This window comes from Rhynchophorus ferrugineus, unplaced genomic scaffold (assembly GCF_030347505.1).
Source record: "Rhynchophorus ferrugineus isolate W39M unplaced genomic scaffold, kcgeb_rfMv2 rfM3, whole genome shotgun sequence".
Lineage (NCBI taxonomy): Eukaryota > Metazoa > Arthropoda > Insecta > Coleoptera > Curculionidae > Rhynchophorus > Rhynchophorus ferrugineus.
In genome coordinates, this window is record NW_027472582.1 from 41718895 (window position 1) to 41734801 (window position 15907).

Consider the following 15907-nt stretch of genomic DNA (forward strand, 5'->3'; position numbering starts at 1 on the left):
GATATGGACTATCGACATTTGAAAATATTGGCTATGCTTCTAACTTGGGCCAGAATTGTAAAATGGTCTTATGAATTAGCGATTTCGCTCCAATTCACATTCTAAGTAATATTCGGCATCCTAATTACGTTGCCGATTGCCAAATTGCATTATCTCTTATAGTTTCCGAGATATGGACAATCGAAATTTTACACCTTAGAGTCTGTTTCTAACTATGGTCAAAATTGTAAAATGGTCTTACGAATTAGCGATTTCGTTCCAATTCACATTCCAAGTAATATTCGGCATGCTAATTACGCTGCCGATTGCCAAATTGCATTATCTCTTATAGTTTCCGAGATATGGACTATCGACATCTAACAATATTGGCTCTGCTTCTAACTTGGGCCAGAATTGTAAAATGGTCTTATGAATTAGCGATTTCGCTCCAATTCACATTCCAAGTAATATTCGGCATGCTAATTACGCTGCCGATTGCCAAATTGCATTATCTCTTATAGTTTCCGAGATATGGACTATCGACATCTAACAATATTGGCTCTGCTTCTAACTTGGGCCAGAATTGTAAAATGGTCTTATGAGTTAGCGATTTCGCTCCAATTCACATTCTAAGTAATATTCGGCATGCTAATTACGTTGCCGATTGCCAAATTGCATTATCTCTTATAGTTTCCGAGATATGGACAATCGAAATTTTACACCTTAGAGTCTGTTTCTAACTGGTGTCAAAATTGTAAAATGGTCTTACGAATTAACGATTTCGTTCCAATTCACATTCCAAGTAATACTCGGCATGCTAATTACGTTGCCGATTGCCAAATTGTATTATCTCTTATAGTTTCCGAGATATGGACTATCGACATTTGAAAATATTGGCTATGCTTCTAACTTGGGCCAGAATTGTAAAATGGTCTTATGAATTAGCGATTTCGCTCCAATTCACATTCTAAGTAATATTCGGCATCCTAATTACGTTGCCGATTGCCAAATTGCATTATCTCTTATAGTTTCCGAGATATGGACAATCGACATTTTACACCTTAGAGTCTGTTTCTAACTGGGGCCAAAATTGTAAAATGGTCTTACGAATTAGCGATTTCGTTCCAATTCACATTCCAAGTAATATTCGGCATGCTAATTACGCTGCCGATTGCCAAATTGCATTATCTCTAATAGTTTCCGAGATATGGACTATCGACATCTAACAAAATTGGCTCTGCTTCTAACTTGGGCCAGAATTGTAAAATGGTCTTACGAATTAACGATTTCGTTCCAATTCGCATTCCAACTAATATTCGGCATGCTAATTACGTTGCCGATTGCCAAATTGCATTATCTCTTATAGTTTCCGAGATATGGACAATCGAAATTCTACACCTTAGAGTCTGTTTCTAACTGGGGTCAAAATTGTAAAATGGTCTTACGAATTAGCGATTTCGTTCCAATTCACATTCCAAGTAATATTCGGCATGCTAATTACGTTGCCGATTGCCAAATTGCATTATCTCTTATAGTTTCCGAGATATGGACTATCGACATCTGACAATATTGGCTCTGCTTCTAACTTGGGCCAGAATTGTAAAATGGTCTTATGAATTAGCGATTTCGTTCCAATTCACATTCCAAGTAATATTCGGCATGCTAATTACGTTGCCGATTGCCAAATTGCATTATCTCTTATAGTTTCCGAGATATGGACTATCGACATCTGAAAATATTGGCTCTGCTTCTAACTTGGGCCAGAATTGTAAAATGGTCTTATGAATTAGCGATTTCGCACCAATTCACATTCTAAGTAATACTCGGCATCCTAATTACGTTGCCGATTGCCAAATTTCATTATCTCTTATAGTTTCCGAGATATGGACAATCGAAATTTTACACCTTAGAGTCTGTTTCTAACTGGGGTCAAAATTGTAAAATGGTCTTACGAATTAGCGATTTCGTTCCAATTCACATTCCAAGTAATATTCGGCATGCTAATTACGCTGCCGATTGCCAAATTGCATTATCTCTTATAGTTTCCGAGATATGGACTATCGACATCTAACAATATTGGCTCTGCTTCTAACTTGGGTGAGAATTGTAAAATGGCCTTATGAATTAGCGATTTCGCTCCAATTCACATTCTAAGTAATATTCGGCATCCTAATTACGTTGCCGATTGCCAAATTGCATTATCTCTTATAGTTTCCGAGATATGGACAATCGAAATTTTACACCTTAGAGTCTGTTTCTAACTGGGGTCAAAATTGTAAAATGGTCTTACGTATTAGCGATTTCGTTCCAATTCACATTCCAAGTAATATTCGGCATGCTAATTACGCTGCCGATTGCCAAATTGCATTATCTCTTATAGTTTCCGAGATATGGACTATCGACATCTAACAAAATTGGCTCTGCTTCTAACTTGGGCCAGAATTGTAAAATGGCCTTACGAATTAACGATTTCGTTCCAATTCACATTCCAAGTAATATTCGGCATGCTAATTACGTTGCCGATTGCCAAATTGCATTATCTCTTATAGTTTCCGAGATATGGACTATCGACATCTGACAATATTGGCTCTGCTTCTAACTTGGGCCAGAATTGTAAAATGGTCTTATGAATTAGCGATTTCGTTCCAATTCACATTCCAAGTAATATTGGGCATGCTAATTACGCTGCCGATTGCCAAATAGCATTATCTCTTATAGTTTCCGAGATATGGACAATCGAAATTTTACACCTTAGAGTCTGTTTCTAACTGGGGTCAAAATTGTAAAATGGTCTTACGAATTGGCGATTTCGTTCCAATTCACATTCCAAGTAATATTCGGCATGCTATTTACGTTGCCGATTGCCAAATTGCATTATCTCTTATAGTTTCCGAGATATGGACAATCGAAATTTTACACCTTAGAGTCTGTTTCTAACTGGGGTCAAAATTGTAAAATGGTCTTACGAATTAGCGATTTCGTTCCAATTCACATTCCAAGTAATATTCGGCATGCTAATTACGCTGCCGATTGCCAAATTGCATTATCTCTTATAGTTTCCGAGATATGGACTATCGACATCTAACAAAATTGGCTCTGCTTCTAACTTGGGCGAGAATTGTAAAATGGTCTTACGAATTAGCGATTTCGTTCCAATTCTCATTCCAAGTAATATTCGGCATGCTAATTACGCTGCCGATTGCCAAATTGCATTATCTCTTATAGTTTCCGAGATATGGACTATCGACATCTAACAAAATTGGCTCTGCTTCTAACTTGGGCCAGAATTGTAAAATGGTCTTACGAATTAACGATTTCGTTCCAATTCACATTCCAAGTAATATTCAGCATGCTAATTACGTTGCCGATTGCCAAATTGCATTATCTATTATAGTTTCCGAGATATGGACTATCGACATCTGACAATATTGGCTCTGCTTCTAACTTGGGCCAGAATTGTAAAATGGTCTTATGAATTAGCGATTTCGTTCCAATTCACATTCCAAGTAATATTGGGCATGCTAATTACGCTGCCGATTGCCAAATTGCATTATCTCTTATAGTTTCCGAGATATGGACAATCGAAATTTTACACCTTAGAGTCTGTTTCTAACTGGGGTCAAAATTGTAAAATGGTCTTACGAATTAGCGATTTCGTTCCTATTCACATTCCAAGTAATATTCGGCATGCTATTTACGTTGCCGATTGCCAAATTGCATTATCTCTTATAGTTTCCGAGATATGGACAATCGAAATTTTACACCTTAGAGTCTGTTTCTAACTGGGGTCAAAATTGTAAAATGGTCTTACGAATTAGCGATTTCGTTCCAATTCACATTCCAAGTAATATTCGGCATGCTATTTACGCTGCCGATTGCCAAATTGCATTATCTCTTATAGTTTCCGAGATATGGACTATCGACATCTAACAATATAGGCTCTGCTTCTAACTTGGGCCAGAATTGTAAAATGGTCTTACGAATTAGCGATTTCGTTCCAATTCACATTCCAAGTAATATTGGGCATGCTAATTACGTTGCCGATTGCCAAATTGCATTATCTCTTATAGTTTCCGAGATATGGACTATCGACATCTGACAATATAGGCTCTGCTTCTAACTTGGGCCAGAATTGTAAAATGGTCTTATGAATTAGCGATTTCGCTCCAATTCACATTCCAAGTAATATTCGGCATGCTAATTACGTTGCCGATTGCCAAATTGCATTATCTCTTATAGTTTCCGAGATATGGACTATCGAAATTTTACACCTTAGAGTCTGTTTCTAACTGGGGTCAAAATTGTAAAATGGTCTTACGAATTAGCGATTTCGTTCCAATTCACATTCCAAGTAATATTCGGCATGCTAATTACGCTGCCGATTGCCAAATTGCATTATCTCTTATAGTTTCCGAGATATGGACTATCGACATCTAACAATATTGGCTCTGCTTCTAACTTGGGCCAGAATTGTAAAATGGTCTTATGAATTAGCGATTTCGCTCCAATTCACATTCCAAGTAATATTCGGCATGCTAATTACGCTGCCGATTGCCAAATTGCATTATCTCTTATAGTTTCCGAGATATGGACTATCGACATCTAACAATATTGGCTCTGCTTCTAACTTGGGCCAGAATTGTAAAATGGTCTTATGAGTTAGCGATTTCGCTCCAATTCACATTCTAAGTAATATTCGGCATGCTAATTACGTTGCCGATTGCCAAATTGCATTATCTCTTATAGTTTCCGAGATATGGACAATCGAAATTTTACACCTTAGAGTCTGTTTCTAACTGGGGTCAAAATTGTAAAATGGTCTTACGAATTAGCGATTTCGTTCCAATTCACATTCCAAGTAATATTCGGCATGCTAATTACGCTGCCGATTGCCAAATTGCATTATCTCTTATAGTTTCCGAGATATGGACTATCGACATCTAACAATATTGGCTCTGCTTCTAACTTGGGCCAGAATTGTAAAATGGTCTTATGAGTTAGCGATTTCGCTCCAATTCACATTCTAAGTAATATTCGGCATGCTAATTACGTCGCCGATTGCCAAATTGCATTATCTCTTATAGTTTCCGAGATATGGACAATCGAAATTTTACACTTAGAGTCTGTTTCTAACTATGGTCAAAATTGTAAAATGGTCTTACGAATTAACGATTTCGTTCCAATTCACATTCCAAGTAATACTCGGCATGCTAATTACGTTGCCGATTGCCAAATTGCATTATCTCTTATAGTTTCCGAGATATGGACTATCGACATCTGAAAATATTGGCTCTGCTTCTAACTTGGGCCAGAATTGTAAAATGGTCTTATGAATTAGCGATTTCGCTCCAATTCACATTCTAAGTAATATTCGGCATCCTAATTACGTTGCCGATTGCCAAATTGCATTATCTCTTATAGTTTCCGAGATATGGACAATCGAAATTTTACACCTTAGAGTCTGTTTCTAACTGGGGTCAAAATTGTAAAATGGTCTTACGAATTAGCGATTTCGTTCCAATTCACATTCCAAGTAATATTCGGCATGCTAATTACGCTGCCGATTGCCAAATTGCATTATCTCTAATAGTTTCCGAGATATGGACTATCGACATCTAACAAAATTGGCTCTGCTTCTAACTTGGGCCAGAATTGTAAAATGGTCTTACGAATTAACGATTTCGTTCCAATTCACATTCCAACTAATATTCGGCATGCTAATTACGTTGCCGATTGCCAAATTGCATTATCTCTTATAGTTTCCGAGATATGGAAAATCGAAATTCTACACCTTAGAGTCTGTTTCTAACTGGGGTCAAAATTGTAAAACGGTCTTACGAATTAGCGATTTCGTTCCAATTCACATTCCAAATAATATTCGGCATGCTAATTACGTTGCCGATTGCCAAATTGCATTATCTCTTATAGTTTCCGAGATATGGACTATCGACATCTGACAATATTGGCTCTGCTTCTAACTTGGGCCAGAATTGTAAAATGGTTTTATGAATTAGCGATTTCGTTCCAATTCACATTCCAAGTAATATTCGGCATGCTAATTACGCTGCCGATTGCCAAATTGCATTATCTCTTATAGTTTCCGAGATATGGACAATCGAAATTTTACACCTTAGAGTCTGTTTCTAACTGGGGTCAAAATTGTAAAATGGTCTTACGAATTAGCGATTTCGTTCCAATTCACATTCCAAGTAATATTCGGCATGCTATTTACGCTGCCGATTGCCAAATTGCATTATCTCTTATAGTTTCCGAGATATGGACTATCGACATCTAACAATATGGGCTCTGCTTCTAACTTGGGCCAGAATTGTAAAATGGTCTTATGAATTAGCGATTTCGTTCCAATTCACATTCCAAGTAATATTCGGCATGCTAATTACGCTGCCGATTGCCAAATTGCATTATCTCTTATAGTTTCCGAGATATGGACAATCGAAATTTTACACCTTAGAGTCTGTTTCTAACTGGGGTCAAAATTGTAAAATGGTCTTATGAATTAGCGATTTCGCTCCAATTCACATTCTAAGTAATATTCGGCATCCTAATTACGTTGCCGATTGCCAAATTGCATTATCTCTTATAGTTTATGAGATATGGACTATCGGCATCTAACAATATTGGCTCTGCTTCTAACTTGGGCCAGAATTGTAAAATGGTCTTATGAATTAGCGATTTCGCTCCAATTCACATTCCAAGTAATATTCGGCATGCTAATTACGCTGCCGATTGCCAAATTGCATTATCTCTTATAGTTTCCGAGATATGGACTATCGACATCTAACAATATTGGCTCTGCTTCTAACTTGGGCCAGAATTGTAAAATGGTCTTATGAGTTAGCGATTTCGCTCCAATTCACATTCTAAGTAATATTCGGCATGCTAATTACGTTGCCGATTGCCAAATTGCATTATCTCTTATAGTTTCCGAGATATGGACTATCGACATCTGACAATATTGGCTCTGCTTCTAACTTGGGCCAGAATTGTAAAATGGTCTTATGAATTAGCGATTTCGTTCTAATTCACATTCCAAGTAATATTCAGCATGCTAATTACGCTGCCGATTGCCAAATTGCATTATCTCTTATAGTTTCCGAGATATGGATAATCGAAATTTTACACCTTAGAGTCTGTTTCTAACTGGGGTCAAAATTGTAAAATGGCCTTACGAATTAGCGATTTCGTTCCAATTCACATTCCAAGTAATATTCGGCATGCTATTTACGCTGCCGATTGCCAAATTGCATTATCTCTTATAGTTTCCGAGACATGGACTATCGACATCTAACAATATAGGCTCTGCTTCTAACTTGGGCCAGAATTGTAAAACGGTCTTACGAATTAGCGATTTCGTTCCAATTCACATTCCAAGTTATATTCGGCATGCTAATTACGTTGCCTATTGCCAAATTGCATTATCTCTTATAGTTTCCGAGATATGGACTATCGACATCTGACAATATTGGCTCTGCTTCTAATTTGGGCCAGAATTGTAAAATGGTCTTATGAATTAGCGATTTCGTTCCAATTCACACTCCAAGTAATATTCGGCATGCTAATTACGTTGCCGATTGCCAAATTGCATTATCCCTTATAGTTTCCGAGATATGGACAATCGAAATTTTACACCTTAGAGTCTGTTTCTAACTGGGGTCAAAATTGTAAAATGGTCTTACGAATTAGCGATTTCGTTCCAATTCACATTCCAAGTAATATTCGGCATGCTAATTACGTTGCCGATTGCCAAATTGCATTATCTCTTATAGTTTCCGAGATATGGACTATCGACATCTGACAATATTGGCTCTGCTTCTAACTTGGGCCAGAATTGTAAAATGGTCTTACGAATTAGCGATTTCGTTCCAATTCACATTCCAAGTAATATTCGGCATGCTATTTACGCTGCCGATTGCCAAATTGCATTATCTCTTATAGTTTCCGAGATATGGACTATCGACATCTAACAATATGGGCTCTGCTTCTAACTTGGGCCAGAATTGTAAAATGGTCTTATGAATTAGCGATTTCGTTCCAATTCACATTCCAAGTAATATTCGGCATGCTAATTACGCTGCCGATTGCCAAATTGCATTATCTCTTATAGTTTCCGAGATATGGACAATCGAAATTTTACACCTTAGAGTCTGTTTCTAACTGGGGTCAAAATTGTAAAATGGTCTTACGAATTAGCGATTTCGTTCCAATTCACATTCCAAGTAATATTCGGCATGCTAATTACGCTGCCGATTGCCAAATTGCATTATCCCTTATAGTTTCCGAGATATGGACTATCGGCATCTAACAATATTGGCTCTGCTTCTAACTTGGGCCAGAATTGTAAAATGGTCTTATGAATTAGCGATTTCGCTCCAATTCACATTCCAAGTAATATTCGGCATGCTAATTACGCTGCCGATTGCCAAATTGCATTATCTCTTATAGTTTCCGAGATATGGACTATCGACATCTAACAATATTGGCTCTGCTTCTAACTTGGGCCAGAATTGTAAAATGGTCTTATGAGTTAGCGATTTCGCTCCAATTCACATTCTAAGTAATATTCGGCATGCTAATTACGTTGCCGATTGCCAAATTGCATTATCTCTTATAGTTACCGAGATATGGACAATCGAAATTTTACACCTTAGAGTCTGTTTCTAACTGGGGTCAAAATTGTAAAATGGTCTTACGAATTAGCGATTTTGTTCCAATTCACATTCCAAGTAATATTCGGCATGCTAATTACGCTGCCGATTGCCAAATTGCATTATCTCTTATAGTTTCCGAGATATGGACTATCGACATCTAACAATATTGGCTCTGCTTCTAACTTGGGCCAGAATTGTAAAATGGTCTTATGAGTTAGCGATTTCGCTCCAATACACATTCTAAGTAATATTCGGCATGCTAATTACGTTGCCGATTGCCAAATAGCATTATCTCTTATAGTTTCTGAGATATGGACAATCGAAATTTTACACTTTAGAGTCTGTTTCTAACTGGGGTCAAAATTGTAAAATGGTCTTACGAATTAGCGATTTCGTTCCAATTCACATTCCAAGTAATATTCGGCATGCTAATTACATTGCCGATTGCCAAATTACATTATCTCTTATAGTTTCCGAGATATGGACTATCGACATCTGACAATATTGGCTCTGCTTCTAACTTGGGCCAGAATTGTAAAATGGTCTTATGAATTAGCGATTTCGTTCCAATTCACATTCCAAGGAATATTCGGCATGCTAATTACGCTGCCGATTGCCAAATTGCATTATCTCTTATAGTTTCCGAGATATGGACTATCGACATCTAACAATATTGGCTCTGCTTCTAACTTGGGCCAGAATTGTAAAATGGTCTTATGAGTTAGCGATTTCGCTCCAATTCACATTCTAAGTAATATTCGGCATGCTAATTACATTGCCGATTGCCAAATTACATTATCTCTTATAGTTTCCGAGATATGGACTATCGACATCTGACAATATTGGCTCTGCTTCTAACTTGGGCCAGAATTGTAAAATGGTCTTATGAATTAGCGATTTCGTTCCAATTCACATTCCAAGGAATATTCGGCATGCTAATTACGCTGCCGATTGCCAAATTGCATTATCTCTTATAGTTTCCGAGATATGGACTATCGATATCTGACAATATTGGCTCTGCTTCTAACTTGGGCCAGAATTGTAAAATGGTCTTATGAATTAGCGATTTCGCTCCAATTCACATTCCAAGTAATATTCGGCATGCTAATTACGTTGCCGATTGCCAAATTGCATTATCTCTTATAGTTTCCGAGATATGGACTATCGACATCTAACAATATTGGCTCTGCTTCTAACTAGGGCCAGAATTGTAAAATGGTCTTATGAATTAGCGATTTCGTTCCAATTCACATCCCAAGTAATATTCGGCATGCTAATTACGCTGCCGATTGCCAAATTGCATTATCTCTTATAGTTTCCGAGATATGGACAATCGAAATTTTACACCTTAGAGTCTGTTTCTAACTGTGGTCAAAATTGTAAAATGGTCTTACGAATTAGCGATTTCGTTCCAAATCACATTCCAAGTAATATTCGGCATGCTAATTACGCTGCCGATTGCCAAATTGCATTATCTCTTATAGTTTCCGAGATATGGACTATCGACATCTAACAAAATTGACTCTGCTTCTAACTTGGGCCAGAATTGTAAAATGGTCTTACGAATTAACGATTACGTTCCAATTCACATTCCAAGTAATATTCGGCATGCTAATTACGTTGCCGATTGCCAAATTGCATTATCTCTTATAGTTTCCGAGATATGGACTATCGACATCTGACAATATTGGCTCTGCTTCTAACTTGGGCCAGAATTGTAAAATGGTCTTATGAATTAGCGATTTCGTTACAATTCACATTCCAAGTAATATTCGGCATGCTAATTACGCTGCCGATTGCCAAATTGCATTATCTCTTATAGTTTCCGAGATATGGACTATCGACATCTAACAATATTGGCTCTGCTTCTAACTTGGGCCAGAATTGTAAAATGGTCTTACGAATTAACGATTTCGTTCCAATTCACATTCCAAGTAATATTCGGTATGCTAATTACGTTGCCGATTACCAAATTGCATTATCTCTTATAGTTTCCGAGATATGGACTATCGACATCTGACAATATTGGCTCTGCTTCTAACTTGGGCCAGAATTGTAAAATGGTCTTATGAATTAGCGATTTCGTTCCAATTCACATTCCAAGTAATATTCGGCATGCTACTTACGCTGCCGATTGCCAAATTGCATTATCTCTTATAGTTTCCGAGATATGGACAATCGAAATTTTACACCTTAGAGTCTGTTTCTAACTGGGGTCAAAATTGTAAAATGGTCTTATGAATTAGCGATTTCGCTCCAATTCACATTCTAAGTAATATTCGGCATCCTAATTACGTTGCCGATTGCCAAATTGCATTATCTCTTATAGTTTCCGAGATATGGACTATCGACATCTAACAATATTGGCTCTGCTTCTAACTTGGGCCAGAATTGTAAAATGGTCTTATGAGTTAGCGATTTCGCTCCAATTCACATTCTAAGTAATATTCGGCATGCTAATTACGTTGCCGATTGCAAATTGCATTATCTCTTATAGTTTCCGAGATATGGACAATCGAAATTTTACAACTTAGAGTCTGTTTCTAACTGGGGTCAAAATTGTAAAATGGTCTTACGAATTAGCGATTTCGTTCCAATTCACATTCCAAGTAATATTCGGCATGCTAATTACGTTGCCTATTGCCAAATTGCATTATCTCTTATAGTTTCCGAGATATGGACTATCGACATCTGACAATATTGGCTCTGCTTCTAACTTGGGCCAGAATTGTAAAATGGTCTTATGAATTAGCGATTTCGTTCTAATTCACATTCCAAGTAATATTCAGCATGCTAATTACGCTGCCGATTGCCAAATTGCATTATCTCTTATAGTTTCCGAGATATGGATAATCGAAATTTTACACCTTAGAGTCTGTTTCTAACTGGGGTCAAAATTGTAAAATGGCCTTACGAATTAGCGATTTCGTTCCAATTCACATTCCAAGTAATATTCGGCATGCTATTTACGCTGCCGATTGCCAAATTGCATTATCTCTTATAGTTTCCGAGACATGGACTATCGACATCTAACAATATAGGCTCTGCTTCTAACTTGGGCCAGAATTGTAAAACGGTCTTACGAATTAGCGATTTCGTTCCAATTCACATTCCAAGTTATATTCGGCATGCTAATTACGTTGCCGATTGCCAAATTGCATTATCTCTTATAGTTTCCGAGATATGGACTATCGACATCTGACAATATTGGCTCTGCTTCTAATTTGGGCCAGAATTGTAAAATGGTCTTATGAATTAGCGATTTCGTTCCAATTCACACTCCAAGTAATATTCGGCATGCTAATTACGTTGCCGATTGCCAAATTGCATTATCCCTTATAGTTTCCGAGATATGGACAATCGAAATTTTACACCTTAGAGTCTGTTTCTAACTGGGGTCAAAATTGTAAAATGGTCTTACGAATTAGCGATTTCGTTCCAATTCACATTCCAAGTAATATTCGGCATGCTAATTACGTTGCCGATTGCCAAATTGCATTATCTCTTATAGTTTCCGAGATATGGACTATCGACATCTGACAATATTGGCTCTGCTTCTAACTTGGGCCAGAATTGTAAAATGGTCTTACGAATTAGCGATTTCGTTCCAATTCACATTCCAAGTAATATTCGGCATGCTAATTACGTTGCCGATTGCCAAATTGCATTATCTCTTATAGTTTCCGAGATATGGACTACCGACATCTGACAATATTGGCTCTGCTTCTAACTTGGGCCAGAATTGTAAAATGGTCTTATGAATTAGCGATTTCGCTCCAATTCACATTCCAAGTAATATTCGGCATGCTAATTACGCTGCCGATTGCCAAATTGCATTATCTCTTATAGTTTCCGAGATATGGACTATCGACATCTAACAATATTGGCTCTGCTTCTAACTTGGGCCAGAATTGTAAAATGGTCTTATGAGTTAGCGATTTCGCTCCAGTTCACATTCTAAGTAATATTCGGCATGCTAATTTCGTTGCCGATTGCCAAATTGCATTATCTCTTATAGTTTCCGAGATATGGACAATCGAAATTTTACACCTTAGAGTCTGTTTCTAACTGGGGTCAAAATTGTAAAATGGTCTTACGAATTAGCGATTTCGTTCCAATTCACATTCCAAGTAATATTCGGCATGCTAATTACGTTGCCGATTGCCAAATTGCATTATCTCTTATAGTTTCCGAGATATGGACTATCGACATCTGACAATATTGGCTCTGCTTCTAACTTGGGCCAGAATTGTAAAATGGTCTTATGAATTAGCGATTTCGTTACAATTCACATTCCAAGTAATATTCGGCATGCTAATTACGCTGCCGATTGCCAAATTGCATTATCTCTTATAGTTTCCGAGATATGGACTATCGACATCTAACAATATTGGCTCTGCTTCTAACTTGGGCCAGAATTGTAAAATGGTCTTACGAATTAACGATTTCGTTCCAATTCACATTCCAAGTAATATTCGGTATGCTAATTACGTTGCCGATTACCAAATTGCATTATCTCTTATAGTTTCCGAGATATGGACTATCGACATCTGACAATATTGGCTCTGCTTCTAACTTGGGCCAGAATTGTAAAATGGTCTTATGAATTAGCGATTTCGTTCCAATTCACATTCCAAGTAATATTCGGCATGCTACTTACGCTGCCGATTGCCAAATTGCATTATCTCTTATAGTTTCCGAGATATGGACAATCGAAATTTTACACCTTAGAGTCTGTTTCTAACTGGGGTCAAAATTGTAAAATGGTCTTATGAATTAGCGATTTCGCTCCAATTCACATTCTAAGTAATATTCGGCATCCTAATTACGTTGCCGATTGCCAAATTGCATTATCTCTTATAGTTTCCGAGATATGGACTATCGACATCTAACAATATTGGCTCTGCTTCTAACTTGGGCCAGAATTGTAAAATGGTCTTATGAGTTAGCGATTTCGCTCCAATTCACATTCTAAGTAATATTCGGCATGCTAATTACGTTGCCGATTGCAAATTGCATTATCTCTTATAGTTTCCGAGATATGGACAATCGAAATTTTACAACTTAGAGTCTGTTTCTAACTGGGGTCAAAATTGTAAAATGGTCTTACGAATTAGCGATTTCGTTCCAATTCACATTCCAAGTAATATTCGGCATGCTAATTACGTTGCCGATTGCCAAATTGCATTATCTCTTATAGTTTCCGAGATATGGACTATCGACATCTGACAATATTGGCTCTGCTTCTAACTTGGGCCAGAATTGTAAAATGGTCTTATGAATTAGCGATTTCGTTCTAATTCACATTCCAAGTAATATTCAGCATGCTAATTACGCTGCCGATTGCCAAATTGCATTATCTCTTATAGTTTCCGAGATATGGATAATCGAAATTTTACACCTTAGAGTCTGTTTCTAACTGGGGTCAAAATTGTAAAATGGCCTTACGAATTAGCGATTTCGTTCCAATTCACATTCCAAGTAATATTCGGCATGCTATTTACGCTGCCGATTGCCAAATTGCATTATCTCTTATAGTTTCCGAGACATGGACTATCGACATCTAACAATATAGGCTCTGCTTCTAACTTGGGCCAGAATTGTAAAACGGTCTTACGAATTAGCGATTTCGTTCCAATTCACATTCCAAGTTATATTCGGCATGCTAATTACGTTGCCGATTGCCAAATTGCATTATCTCTTATAGTTTCCGAGATATGGACTATCGACATCTGACAATATTGGCTCTGCTTCTAATTTGGGCCAGAATTGTAAAATGGTCTTATGAATTAGCGATTTCGTTCCAATTCACACTCCAAGTAATATTCGGCATGCTAATTACGTTGCCGATTGCCAAATTGCATTATCCCTTATAGTTTCCGAGATATGGACAATCGAAATTTTACACCTTAGAGTCTGTTTCTAACTGGGGTCAAAATTGTAAAATGGTCTTACGAATTAGCGATTTCGTTCCAATTCACATTCCAAGTAATATTCGGCATGCTAATTACGTTGCCGATTGCCAAATTGCATTATCTCTTATAGTTTCCGAGATATGGACTATCGACATCTGACAATATTGGCTCTGCTTCTAACTTGGGCCAGAATTGTAAAATGGTCTTACGAATTAGCGATTTCGTTCCAATTCACATTCCAAGTAATATTCGGCATGCTAATTACGTTGCCGATTGCCAAATTGCATTATCTCTTATAGTTTCCGAGATATGGACTACCGACATCTGACAATATTGGCTCTGCTTCTAACTTGGGCCAGAATTGTAAAATGGTCTTATGAATTAGCGATTTCGCTCCAATTCACATTCCAAGTAATATTCGGCATGCTAATTACGCTGCCGATTGCCAAATTGCATTATCTCTTATAGTTTCCGAGATATGGACTATCGACATCTAACAATATTGGCTCTGCTTCTAACTTGGGCCAGAATTGTAAAATGGTCTTATGAGTTAGCGATTTCGCTCCAGTTCACATTCTAAGTAATATTCGGCATGCTAATTTCGTTGCCGATTGCCAAATTGCATTATCTCTTATAGTTTCCGAGATATGGACAATCGAAATTTTACACCTTAGAGTCTGTTTCTAACTGGGGTCAAAATTGTAAAATGGTCTTACGAATTAGCGATTTCGTTCCAATTCACATTCCAAGTAATATTCGGCATGCTATTTACGCTGCCGATTGCCAAATTGCATTATCTCTTATAGTTTCCGAGATATGGACTATCGACATCTAACAATATAGGCTCTGCTTCTAACTGGGGTCAAAATTGTAAAATGGTCTTACGAATTAGCGATTTCGTTCCAATTCACATTCCAAGTAATATTCGGCATGCTAATTACGTTGCCGATTGCCAAATTGCATTATCTCTTATAGTTTCCGAGATATGGACTATCGACATCTAACAATATTGGCTCTGCTTCTTACTTGGGCCAGAATTGTAAAATGGTCTTATGAATTAGCGATTTCGCACCAATTCACATTCCAAGTTATATTCGGCATGCTAATTACGTTGCCGATTGCCAAATTGCATTATCTCTTATAGTTTCCGAGATATGGACTATCGACATCTGACAATATTGGCTCTGCTTCTAACTTGGGCCAGAATTGTAAAATGGTCTTATGAATTAGCGATTTCGCTCCAATTCACATTCCAAGTAATATTCGGCATGCTAATTACGCTGCCGATTGCCAAATTGCATTATCTCTTATAGTTTCCGAGATATGGACTATCGACATCTAACA